Source organism: Natrix helvetica (assembly GCF_964273705.1).
Source record: "Natrix helvetica genome assembly, chromosome: 4".
Lineage (NCBI taxonomy): Eukaryota > Metazoa > Chordata > Lepidosauria > Squamata > Natricidae > Natrix > Natrix helvetica.
Genome location: NC_138550.1, coordinates 31,749,918 through 31,762,466, shown reverse-complemented (window position 1 = coordinate 31,762,466; position 12,549 = coordinate 31,749,918).

The window sequence follows — 12,549 nt, the reverse complement described above, 5'->3', positions numbered from 1 at the left end:
CGGTGCTGGAGTGCAGGACACATTCAAAACAACATCTGCTTGAGCTATTATTCAATGAACACTATAAAATATTACATTAATAATAAAAGGTTTCAAATTCAATTTAATTGAAATAAACAATCTGCAATTTCATTACTATTTGTATAAAATTGGTTCACATGTGTCCACATATGTATCACTTGATCATTAGCACACAATCTAGAAACAGTTCAATTTAAGTTGGCATAAGGAGATATAAAAGTTCTCTCCAAGAAGAATAATGATGTCAATCACTATATCCCTTTGGCTAATAAAGCTTTGTAGTTAAAAAGTGTGCTCACGTACACTATCCTGGGTTGCGTCTAGGAAAGTGGGTTTGTGTGTGTGTGTAGTTACCTCATATATTAAGATTATATACATAATAAACAACATATATGAGGCAGCCCTGAACAAGCAAAAAGAAGACATTTTGAATTTTATTTATAACAAATATAAGAAAAAATATTTCATTATAAAAACTCTCTTGTCAGATATCAGAATGAAGCGTTGCCTGCTTCAGATGTTTCTGTATACAAACATTTTTATCTTTTACACAATTTGTTTTTCAATTGCATATTATATTTAGATTTAGATGTACTTTATTGTCATTGTACGCATGTACACAATATACCCATACAAAAAAATTCACATAACACCCAGAGACCAGGCCTAACATACATGACAATCCCCAAACACCCTCCAAAGACTCCCCACCCCTACATAAAGCCATATTTTGTCATTATCGGTCCTCTCGCCACTCCTGTTCAACACATATATGAAGCCGTTGGGTGAGATCATCCGTGGTTTCGGGGTGGGATACCATCTGTACGCTGATGATACTCAGCTGTACATTTCCACCCCGAACCACCCCAACGAGGCCGTCGAAGTGATGTCCCGGTGTGTGGAAGCCGTACGGGTCTGGATGGATGACAACCGACTCAAGCTCAACCCCTCCAAGACGGAGTGGCTGTGGGTACCGGCTCCCCGGTTCAGCCAATTAATTCCATCTTTGGCCATCGGGGGCATACAACTTGCCCCGTGGAGCGGGCGCGCAATTTGGGCGTCCTCCTGGATGCCCGGCTGTCCATGGATGACCATGTGACAGCCGTGGCAAGGGGGGCATTCCACCAGGTTCGCCTGGTGCGCCAATTGCGCCCCCTACTGGACCGGGACGCCTTACGCACAGTCACTCATGCGCTGGTGACGTCTCGCCTGGACTACTGTAACGCTCTCTACATGGGGCTTCCCTTGAAATGCACCCGGAGGCTACAGTTGGTCCAGAATGCGGCTGCACGGGTAATTATGGGGAGTACCAGGTACTCCCATGTGACACCTTTCCTGCGCGAGCTGCACTGGCTTCCTATGGTCTATCGGGTGCGTTTCAAGGTTTTGATAACGATCTTTAAAGCGCTCCATGGCTCAGGACCTAGTTACTTACGGGATCGTATCCTGCCCCATACATCCCTGCGACCAATTCGCTCGCACAGAGAGGGACTCCTCCAGGTGCCGTCCACCAGACAGTGCCGAGGGGCGGTGCCTAGGAGTAGAGCCTTCTCTGTGGCGGGCCCAGCCCTGTGGAATGACCTCCCTCCGGATATTAGGACTACCTCTGACCTCTGCTCCTTCCGTGTAAAGCTCAAGACCCACCTATTCCAAGTAGCTGGCCTGGCTCAACCATAGTCTGATCATATCGCTCCTGACGGGTTTTTCATTTTTGTAATTTAATTTATTTAACTTATTTAGGGGATTTTTAATATTGCGATTTTAATTGTTTCCATCCATTTGTCCACCTCCTCTTTGTATACGTCTATATTATATGTATGTTTTGTCTATATTTGTATTTTTATGTGTTTTATTGTACGCCGCCCCCAAGTCCTTCGGGAGAGGGTGCGGCTAAGAAATAATTATTATTATTTATTATTATTATTATTATTATTATTATTATTATTATTATTATTATTTATTATTATTATTATTATTATTATTATTATTATTATTATTATTATTACTACTACTACTACTACTACTACTACTAGCAAACTGGTATGTTAAGGAAATGTAAAATAAAGTGAACAAAATAATGTTCTAATGATGTTTATGAAATGTGTTTGGATTAGGTTTTGAAACAATTATCTGCTATAAAGCAGATCTAGATATGAAACAGCTTTAGAGAGCATTAAATTTACTTAAATAGAAGTTACTATCTTGTACATATACTTATTTTCTTTGTCAAATTTTTTTATTGATTTTAAAAGTTTTACAAGGAAAAAGGGGTTAAGAGATTATGGAACATTTTGACAGCTACATCGTGCGGGGGGGGAGAAGCCCCCCCCTGGGTCTTGCAACTTTTACAAGAAGGAAAAATAAAAAACTATGAACTTTTGCATAGATATTAGCAGTTTTAAGTTTAAACAAAATCGTCAGTATGTTTCAATCATTTTACTTTTGTCACATCCTTGAAAATACATTGTAACAACATTTAGAATAGTGTTTCAATTCACTTTTGTGATCTGAGTCTTCTTGTTGTCCCATCCTCCCCACCGTCCACTGGCAGAGCCTCAGCCCCTCCCTGCTTTGTTTCTTGTGTGACATCCCCCACGTCACCTAAGAGAGCAGTATGTTTTTTCATGAAAGCCTCCGCTTCCGCAACTGTGTTAATTCTGATTCTACTGTTCTCCCAAAAAATCAACATGCCTTCTGGTAACAACCACTTAAACCAGACCCCGTTATTATATAATTTTTTTGGTAAAAAGGTATATTTCCTTCTCTTATCTCTTACTTTCTTTGGGATCTGCTTAAGAATGGTTATTTCTTTATCCTCATTTATTTAATGGTCCTCCCCTTTGAGCTCCTAGAACCTCATCTCTTGTGGTTTTTCTAAGAAATTTAACATGAACTTCCCTTGGAACATTATGTGTTCTTGCATAGGCTGAATTAATCCTATAAATTGTCGCTGCAAGGTTTGCGACACACTCAAGTCCGGATTCGCCTGTTTGGGTCTTCAGGGTTCTCCCATGGGAGGGAGAACGAGCCCCGGTCCTCACCGGGAATTTGGAGGGTCCACGCGTGGACGAAAGCCGCAATTCAAGACATCACACAAAGAGTTTTCTTGAGGGAGGCAAGCGCAGAAAGCTTGGAGAATGTGAAAGCTACATTTCTCTTGACGTGTTCTGCACAAACCCATTTATTGCATAGTTTTACAAAGGCTGGGAGATAAGCACGTACAAGAAAAGTACACTCAGTAATTTCCCACAAATAACAAGAAAACAGTTATCAAATATTATAACAAGCAAACAGCTATAGTTAAATGTTGCAGTTAGCCAACATCCTATGCAAGCACTTTTTAAGGTCATTTTTTCACGGCCTACTTGCGTTTCAGCTTCAGCAAAGCCTGAACCAATCTACTATTACTGTTATACACTCACATCTCCTCTGTTTTTGTTTTTTAAGAAAGGTCAGTATCCCTCTAAGGCTAGGCATTCCTCTAACGACCCACCCTCCGGTAGGCAGCGAGAAGGACCACTCACCTTATCCGGGAACTGAAGATCACTTTCTGTGTCAGAGTTTAAATCTGAAAATGTCAACAATGGTTGTTTGCAAGTATCATGTGAGGAGGGTAGCAAGTTTTGCAATAAGTTTAAATCTTTACGAGTAGCACTAACTTCTCTATCTATATCACCAAGGCGAGTGCGTAAAAAGTGAAGCAATTTTCCCATTATACAAGGGCCAATGGCACAAGCAAGCAAAATTAAAATCAAGGGACCCATGAGTGCTGAAAGCAAAGTTGTAAGCCATGGGGAAAAATTAAACATTCCCTGATACCATGTGTGAAACTGGGTGCGTTCTGTCTCTCTATCTTTCAGTCGGGTATTCAATTCTGCCATAGAATCGAGTACAATGCCTGAACTGTCGGTGTAAAAACAGCATTCTTCTTTCAAAGCTACACACAAGCCCCCCTGTTTTAAAAATAACAAATCCAATCCCCTCCTGTTCTGTAAAACAACTTCAGATAAGGAGGTAAGGGAATTCTGGAGAGCAACCATAGATTGTTCAATGCGTTTGAGATCGGCATCAACTTCAACACTGAGCCTGCGAATGTTTTGGTCCGCTACAACCATTCCTGCGATGCCTGTTGCCGCTCCAGAGGCTCCTAGGCCCAGGAGAAGGGCCAAAGTCATAGTAGTGACTATTTCACGTTTTGACCGTGGGAGGTATTGAGGTGTTTCCATTCGAGAAAGAAAGTCATTATCAGAAAAGACAGACATTTTAGGGAGAAGATATATTTGAATACAAAAAGCTCTTTGTTTGTGTAAGATGTCCCCACTGACACATGCAGTGGCACCGGTAGAGCAGGCCCAAATAGAGCCATTGGAGGGAATAAAAAATTGACCTTTATACCGTCGGGAGAGATCGGCTGTGGGAAGGAGGGTGTGCATAGTAGTCCATCCACCTGTGGGAAGTCCTAGTCTTGCACCAGGCAACCACATTTGGCAAAGGTGATAAGCATCAGAAGAAGCATTAATACAAAAGTGAGAAAAGTTAGAGGGTACATACCCAAGACAACAACCTTGACCTTCAATTGAGGACACTGTTATAGAAGAGTTAGACCACCGACAAGTGGTATCTGTGATACTATTGGTAAAAGGTACGGCAGAACCTATGGCCTCATAAAAGGGAGGTTGGGAGGACATACACAACCAACACCTTGTGTCATTGTGAGGGAAGGCACCAGCTGCCGCGAGGGCATCGTGTGCAGAGGAGACCAAAGTCACCAATGGATTATCATTTTTAGTCAAGGGCTGTAAAAAAGGTGAACTAAGTTGCATGTTTGGGCCTACAGGTGGGGACGTTTCTTCAGTCCTGGTAAGGCGAATTGTGAAAACATTACCTGGATGGCCCCGATACCAATAGTCAGAGTTATCGTTTGACCTTCCCCCCCCATTGCTTCCCTGCAAACCATTCAGTGATTGGAAGATTTCTGCCATACGATGTGAAGGTGACAGTCATGGGGTTAAGGCGGACACCACAACAGGCCCAATTATCACATGAGTTCCAAGGCAAACTACTATCAGGGCCTAATACTGCTTTGATATAGTCCGAGGTATAGGGAGCAGTCCACCAAATCTTTCCAGTCGACACACATTGCCATGACTTACAATAATAGTCTAAGTAGGTTCCACATTTATCCTGGTGGGAAAGGTCCGTGGGATGTCCAGGGCAAATATACAGGCCTGGACCAGTCTTCCAAACACCTCGAGGGGAAGGATCACATTTAGTCTTGTATTTAAAGCCATGAGCGCCGACCAGCATTTCAGCAAAGTCAAAGGAAAGCACAGGGAACCAAGGCCACAGAGTTCGATTAGAAATGGAATGAAGGATGTTTCCTTGAAAGTCCAAAATAGTCCAGGTGTAGTTTACAGGACGATGCCGATTGATAGGGCGTTCCTGCAGGGCACGCCGGTGGCGGACATGGGAGATCTCAGAGGGGTGCAAGAGAGAAACATCCATTCCAAAATCTCGTCTTAGTTTTGGAAAATCTAAAGCACACCTATAGGTACCATAGTCCTGAAAAGAAATATTAAGGAGAAAAAGAGAAGTAGAACAAGGAGAAGACACAATATGGGTAATATCAGAAGAGTGGATAGTTCTTCCTTCTTTAAACCAGTACCAGTTAGCCGGATGTATCCCTGGATATCGCTGTTTGCAGGTCAGTTCAGCTTTGCCTCCTTGTGGTGCAGCAACTCTGCAGTGAGGCACACGAATGTATGCGCTGAGTCGTTCAAGGAAGGTGGGAGAAGGAAAGGAAGAGTCAGAAAATTTTGAAAGTGATGGGTCAGAAAAAAGAGGAAGAAAGAAACAGCTGAGTGAGAGAAAGAGCAGAATCGTCTTCATCCTCGTTGTCTGGAGATTCCTCCTTTTTTGATTTTTGGGGGGTCAGGTGACACGGACGGACACACCGAGCCGGAACCCAGAGGACTCGATCCTGCAATTGTACTGCAGCGTATCCTTTTCCCCAGGTGATGAGTGGAACAGGACCCTTCCAGGCAGGATCAGGTAGATGCCTATAATAGACAAGTGGACGAGAAGAGGGGAGGGGAGGGGAAGAAAAGTGTCGAGAGGCCGCAGTAGAAGCAGGAGATCCAGTCAAGTTTAGAAAATTCAAAGAATATAAACAAACATTCAACACATTCTGTAACGCCGGGAGAGATGGGGGGCTAAGGCCCTTTTTCCCCAAATGTCTGTCCAGAGCTTGCTTCAAGGTACCGTGAGTTCTTTCAACAATTCCTTGAGCTCTGCTATTAAATGGTATGCCAAATTTATGAACGATTGACCAACGGTGGCAAAATTGTGCAAAGGCAGAACTGGTGTAGGCCGGGCCGTTGTCAGTTTTCAGTGTTTTTGGAGCTCCCAACGTCACAAAGGTCCGAATACTATGGTTGATAACATTTTTTGAGGCTTCCCCCCTTTGCAAGGTAGCCATAATAAAACCCGAATAGGTATCCACCGAAACATGGATATATTTCCAAGGGGCAAAGGATGAATATTGAGTCACATCCATTTGCCATGTCTCACAGGCCGAGGTACCCCTAGGGTTTACGCCCTGTGGGATAGCAGCAGCCTGGAGACTACAGGTCGGGCATTGTTGAATAATTGCAGTGGCTTCTTGATGTGTAACGCCAAACTGCTTGACAAGTGCTTTTTTGTTCTGATGAAAATAGTCATGGCTTTCCCCAGCCGTCAGAGTTAACAGACAGACTGGTGAAGCATGCTTACAGGCTTCATCTGCCATATGGTTCCCTTCAGAGAGGAAACCAGGTAAATTTTGATGACTTCTGATATGTGCCACAAACAGATGATGGGCGCGGAGGTGTAACAAATCCTGGAGCTGTAAAAAAAGCTTCATTAATGGGGCAGGGGTGGAAGGAGAAATATATGCATCATAGATGCAAGACACCAAATGAAAAACATATAAACTGTCAGTAATGATGTTAAGAGGTTGGTGCGGGAATACTGACAGAGCCAGATTAAAAGCGGACAGCTCCGCCTGCTGGGCAGAGGGCTGTAAGGAAGTTTGGCGAGTCTGCCATTGGTTAGCAGAATCTTGCCATGCACAAGCGCCCACTGATTTTGAGCCATCAGTGAACACAGTAAGAGCCTCCTTGATAGGAGAAGAAGCGACAGGGGTAGTAAAGAGAATAGGAACAGTCTTAAGGACTTGAATTCTGGGATCTGGAGGGAGATGGCAGGAGACATTGCCATTCCAGTCCTCCAGAGCACTTTGCAAAGCATCTGAAGATTGAAACAAAGATTCCCACTGGCTTAATTTAAAAGGTACATAAAGAGAACAAAAATCTATTCCCATGAGTGCTTTACAACGGCGTCTCCCTTTCTCGATGAGGAGAGCCATTTGCAGGGCTTTAGTAGTAATAGAAGCCCTGGGGGTGTGAGCCAAATATAGCCACTCTAAAATGTAAAGTTTAGGTTTTGAGATTAAACATGTAAAAAGCAAATTTTCCATATATGTCCCCAAGTAATTAAAGGAATCGGTGTTTTGTCTGGTAAAAATATACCAGAGGGAGAGGCAAACTTGTTTTTTGTTGAAAATGCCTCTGATAAGTGGTCAGATTAGAAAGTGAAAAAATTCAATTGATTGAAAGTAAATAAACAAGGATTGGGTTTGTTTTTGCATGGCTGGGAGGCCGAGGCATTTTTCCTCTTTTGATTTATTCAGGGCATGTTAGTGAGTCTAATTAGCTCGCTTCGCAATTCCCTGGCCATGGGAACCGCAGGGCAAGCCAATTGTGTGTGTGTTGGACCACTTGTCACAAAGGTCTGCAAAGGCAGTACAGATGTAAACAGGGCCATTGTCTGTTTTCAGTTCAATTGGGCGTCCCAACATTGCAAAGGTACAAATACAGTGGTTGATCACACCCCTTTGCGGGGTGCCATAATAAATCCTGAATAAATATCCATGGAAATATTTCCATGGGGCAAAGAAAAGGTATTGAATCATCCATATGCCAGAGTTCACAAGTCCTCACATACACAAGTCCTCACATATACATAGCTATGACTTTCTGAAAAAACATATCTCTGACTTTCTGAAAAAACATATCTCTGACTTTCTGAAAAAACATATGTCTAACTTTCTTTCACTTACTGAAATCCTTTAAAATGCACATTGATTCGGTTCCAAAATGACCTCATCAACTGCCAAGCTTCAACTGTCCTTATCAACTTGCCTATTTCCTCTCTTTTGTTTCTGCAACATCTCCAGTCCATTCAACAAAGCACATCTTTTTCAGATGCCTTTTACAACATTCTCTTCCCATCTATATACAAAGTAACCTTTTTCTGGCTCCAATATCTGATCTAAATGTCCGTGTGAAACTGATCTGGATTCTAGCAAAAATGTTACTCATTCTTTCTGACTGCATTTTGTATATTTTAGGTCATCTCTGTTAAAATTCTAAAAGGGACAGCAACCAGTGCTACTAACAAACAATTAAACAAACAGAGTGACATCTGTTAAGCATACAAAGTGCGCGCAAACATAAAAACATAAAAGAGAAAAAACACAGCTTCAAAAATCAAACAAACAATTAAGATAGTTTGAGTATACTCTGAAATATGCAGGCATCAGATATCACCCTCAGCCCTGCCTTTCTGAGACTCGCAGGGAGAGGAGAAAAAAAAAATGGTGAAAAGAACACAGCCCCCCCCTTCCTCCTGCCTTCTCACCAGAGGCAAAGAGGGGGGGGGGGTGAGAGGAAAGGGAAAAAATGTTTTGTTAAAACGACAGGCTCTTTTTTCCTAGGAATACAGGGAAAAAATATTTATCATTCATTCAAAAACACCTTTTTTAGCACCACACACGCTCTGTTTTTTCAGCCAAGAAACCTTACATTTCAAGCATCCAATACTAACTACATACACACCCATTCACACCTATAGTTACATTTCTTTTACCACATTAATTTTACACACTATCATTATAGATGCAAAAAACGGTAAGTCAAAGGAAATTAAATGCACAGCGGGGGAGGATAGCAAAAGCAAAAGTCAGGAAAGGGAAAGCGAGAGTTGTATCTTTTTTCCAAGGCAATGTACAATCCATAGACACATAAATCATTTTATACTAGGGTTTTGATCCCTGATGAAAGAGAGGGCGAGATGTTACAGACACTCCCTTGTAAAATAACACTTTCCTTGAGGTTTGCTGCCTGCAAAGAGCAGCTGCTAACAAATTAGTTTTATGAGAAGATGTTCTTATGTCCTGACACACTTTAATCATATCTACCAAATGTATGTTAAAAGGTAAATCAAATTCTTTTTTGATATCACGGGCAGGACTTTTCCATTATTTTTAAAATCAGCCAATTGTTTCAGTTTATTGGTGAGTTTGCCATGATTAAGACAGAAGGCAGGACAAAATGCACATGTTCATAGATTGTTTTAAAACACGCAGTTCAATGTAGGTATGGACAGGGGGGCCGGGGATGCCCGGCACAAAGATAAAAGGATAGGCGACAGGGAGATCGGAGGAGTCAAGGGAAAAGGAATGAGAACGGAGAAGGGAGGAACGTGACCACCCTGGGAGGGAGAGGGGAGGCAAGAGGCAGAAGAAGGAGAAGGAGGAGGAGGGGGGTTGAGGCTTCTGATTCAAGAGAAAGTGTGGATTTGGCAGAAGCAACAAAAGCAGAAAAGGAGCCAGCCCGCGGATCCACATCGGGCAATTCAACAGGAAATTCAGAGGGAGGAGAAGCAAAGGGCTCCGCAAGGGGAGCGGAGGAAGCGACTGAAAGTTTAGGAGCCTCATAGGGAGGTGGAGACACCTTCAGGGTTACGTTCGAAGGGGAAGAGTTAGGAACGGAAGAAGAAAAGGAATTTTCAGAAGGAGGGTTAGGATAGAGAGTTTCTAAAGCAAACATAGGACAGAAAGGAAGCGATAGATTTGCGAGAAAGCGGGTAGACAGTAATGCCATTAATCTTTTGGATACAATTTGCACTTTTCACAAGAGCTAAAAGCTCCTCTCGATGGCGAGCAGAAGCTTTAGAGCACGGGGTGCCCATGACTTACGTGTGCACAGTGGCGCGTCCGGCCGGGTAAGGTCACAGGAGTGAAAGAGAGCACACCGCTAGACAACGATCGTGCCCATGAAGACGCCAAGACAGGACCGGACGAGCCCCCAGATGTCGCTGCAAGGTTTGCGACACACTCAAGTCCGGATTCGCCTGTTTGGGTCTTCAGGGTTCTCCCATGGGAGGGAGAACGAGCCCCGGTCCTCACCGGGAATTTGGAGGGTCCACGCGTGGACGAAAGCCGCAATTCAAGACATCACACAAAGAGTTTTCTTGAGGGAGGCAAGCGCAGAAAGCTTGGAGAATGTGAAAGCTACATTTCTCTTGACGTGTTCTGCACAAACCCATTTATTGCATAGTTTTACAAAGGCTGGGAGATAAGCACGTACAAGAAAAGTACACTCAGTAATTTCCCACAAATAACAAGAAAACAGTTATCAAATATTATAACAAGCAAACAGCTATAGTTAAATGTTGCAGTTAGCCAACATCCTATGCAAGCACTTTTTAAGGTCATTTTTTCACGGCCTACTTGCGTTTCAGCTTCAGCAAAGCCTGAACCAATCTACTATTACTGTTATACACTCACATCAAATCAGGTCAATATCCCACCCAAGTTGTTGTTTATCTCTGTTAATATATTCTGCTAACATTATGGTCATGATCTCTTTAAGATCTTCATTTTCGACTTCTGGTAAATTTTGAAACCTAAGAAAAAAAGACGTCCTTTCAAATTCCGTTTTTATCACATGATTCTCAAATTCTGCATTCTCCCTTTGGACTGCCTCCAGGTCGCTCCTCATCCCAGCCGCACCCTCCTCCAGTACACCTATCCTCTGCTCATTCTGTGTAGTTTTTTGTTGTGTCTCTCTGAGCTGGTCATTTAAGTCCTACAGCTGTTTTTTCATTTCATCCTGTCCCTTTAAGAGCCTGAAGCATCTGCTGAGTAGACAAGTCCTTTGAACTTTCTTCAGGGGCTTTAGGTTGTAAAAAAGATCCCAGTTGTGACTGGTGGGCAATGGGGCTGGACGTAGAAGACGTGGGGGCCGATGAGGCCTTTCCAGGTGGTAATTTTTTCGGACCCATCATGAAGCTCGGAGATAGTTATTGTCCTATACAGAGAATGGTGTCCGTGGGAAAGCACAGCCAGTAGAGACCACCAAACAGGCAAATCCAAAGGAGAATAGGTCGTTTAGTTCAAGACCAAAGCAGATGAGTGGATCAAAATATTCCAAATCCAGGGAAAAAAACTTATTTGAAGAGGCTCCTGAAGGTCTCTGGGGTGGAAATTAATTCAAGGCAACAAAGTTTTTCAAAGGAGGAGTCTCATGCACAAAGACAAAGAAGAAAGAGGAAGTGAGCCATCTTGGCTCAGCCAGCACCGGTGGTCAGGAAACAACAAAGTCAGAGTTCCCATAGATAGTTAGAGAAGAATAAGTTCAACCATCCTTCCTCTCACAGTTGTAGTCAAAAGAGGGGGGAAAAGGTTTTTCCCCCCATTAATTAAGGGAAGTGAAAGTATTTTAAACTTTTTAAAAACTTTCTCTCTCTTCCTTGCGAGGGAGAGATTTTCCAAGTGCCGCTTTTCTGAGGGGGGTGGAAACTCCCTCCCCCCTCCAATTTTAACTCCTCCACTGGTTGAAACAAAATCCAAGAAAAAACTGCAAGTCAGTCAATAAGGTATTAAACTGTAAAAGACCCGCGGAGAGCCCCCACCTCACCGCGCTTCAGCTGTTGCATTCAAATTAATCGCTTCCTTCCTGGCTGCGCTCGGCGAAGCGTGTGTTGGCATTCCGCGTACTCCCTACGCTCTACGGCTCCTGGGGCAAAGCTGGAGACCCCCCCACGGCCGCCGCCATTCCAGGGGGTCCCAGCAAGCTGCCCCTATGGCAGGGCACCACTCCAAGGCACCCTGTGCTCCCCTAGGATTCAGGGGAGCCCACCGAAGCAGTGAGAAGGCGGACGCACGCGTCTGTCGCCTTCGGCCGCCGGAAGTGGTCTCCCATATACTTATTTTCTGTCCACTGCACAGGAATTACATTTCAGCTATTAAATCTTTTCCTTCACGGGTAATAAAGAGTATATTTGGGGAAGCAGCTATTGGTCATTTTAGAAAAGTTTATAGTGCTGCTTGCCATTTAAGTTCAGACTGACAATTGAAAATTTCCATGTGCCTTGGGAATATTTATAGGCAGGGTAGATTTTAATGATAGATTCTAGTCTCCTGCTGCTCCTTTCAATTTGGCAGTTATCTTCAGGTCACGGCAGCAACACCACAATGAGTCTACCAGGAGACACTTTAGAAGCTTGTTGTGTTTTAATAACACTTCGCATTTAAACACATATACCACTCCAAAGTGCTTTAGAGCACCTTCTGAGTAGTTTACAATGTCAGCATATTTCCCCCACCCCAACAATCTTGGTCCTCATTTTTCCGACCTCAAAAGG